The 1,289-nt window shown below is 48.7% G+C and overlaps 1 protein-coding gene across 1 annotated transcript in view; it reads right to left on the minus strand.

Annotated features, from left to right (window-relative positions):
* The window catches only part of LOC110594665 (complement C1r subcomponent-like protein), a gene marked incomplete at both ends in the record, with an annotated part of 3,584 nt that overhangs the window by 1,369 nt on the left and 926 nt on the right, over positions 1-1,289 (minus strand). The window lies entirely within an intron of this gene.

Raw genomic sequence — 1,289 nt, forward strand, 5'->3', positions numbered from 1 at the left:
GGTCGAGGCTGCGGAGGCCGGGAGCGGCCACTGCACTCCAGTCTGGGTGACCGAGTGAGATTCCAACTAAAAAAAAAAAGATATTCCCGACCAGGCACAGTGGCTCACACCTATAATCCCAGCACTTTGAGAGGCTGAAGTTAGAGACCCGCCTGGGCAACTTGGAGAGACCTCATCTCCACAATATAAACCAAAAAATTAGCCAGGCCTGGTGGTGCATGCCTGCAGTTCCAACTACTTAGAAGGCTGAAGTGGAAGAATCGCCTGAACCCAGCAGATCGAGGTTGGAGTGACCATGAGTATACCACTGCACTCCAGCCTGGGCAACAGAGTGAGACTCCACTCAAAAAAAAAAAAAAAAAAGAAAAAGAAAAAAGATGTTCTTACACATGCACTTAAAGATCTGGGATCAGGCTGGGCTCGGTGGCTCAGGCTGTCATCCCAGTACTTTGGGGGGCTGAGGCGAGTGGATTGCCTGAGCCCGTGGGTTCAAGACCAGCTCGGGCAACTTGGCGAGACCTCGTCTCTATAATAAAAAAAAAAAAAAATCAGCTGGGCATGGTGGCACATGCCTATGGTTCCAACTACTTGGAATACTGAGGTGGAAGGATTGCCTGAGTCCAGCAAGTCGAGACTGTGGTGGCCGTGAGCATGCCACTACACTCCAGCCTAGGCAACAGGGTAAGACTCCAACTCAGAAAAAAAAGAAAGAAACATTGCTGAGTGAAGAAATGAGAAATGGGAACGTTGTGTGTGGCATGCAGCACACACAGTTTATGTTGGAATGATGTGTCTTTGGAAGAGTACCCAGGCAAGGGCAAACGGCCATTTCTGGGGAGAGTAGCCAGGAGCTAAGTGCCAGAGATCAGAAGAAGATGTACTTTTTACCATACTGCCTTTCTCCTTCCTTTGAGACCGGATCTTACTCTGTCTCCCAGGCTGGAGTGCAGTGGTGTGATCTTGGTTCACACCCTACACTCAGATGAACCCCCTCCCTCTGCCTCTCAAGAAGTTGGGGTTACAGGCACATGTCACCGTGCTTGGCTCTTTTTCTTGCATTTTTTTTAGAGACGGGGTCTTGCTATGTTGCCTGGCTGGTCTTGAACTCCTGGTCTCAAGCGATCCTCCTGCCTTGGCCCTCCAAAGTGCTAGGATTATAGCTATGAGTCACTATGCCCGGTTTGTTTCATTTCGTTTTTATATTATTTATTTATTTATTTATTTATTTATTTGAGTTGGAGTCTCACTCTGTCACCCAGACTGGAGTGCAATGGCCGCTCCCGGTCACC

Source organism: Carlito syrichta, unplaced genomic scaffold, assembly GCF_000164805.1.
Source record: "Carlito syrichta isolate Samal-C Ts95f unplaced genomic scaffold, Tarsius_syrichta-2.0.1 Scaffold120606, whole genome shotgun sequence".
In the NCBI taxonomy this organism is placed as follows: domain Eukaryota; kingdom Metazoa; phylum Chordata; class Mammalia; order Primates; family Tarsiidae; genus Carlito; species Carlito syrichta.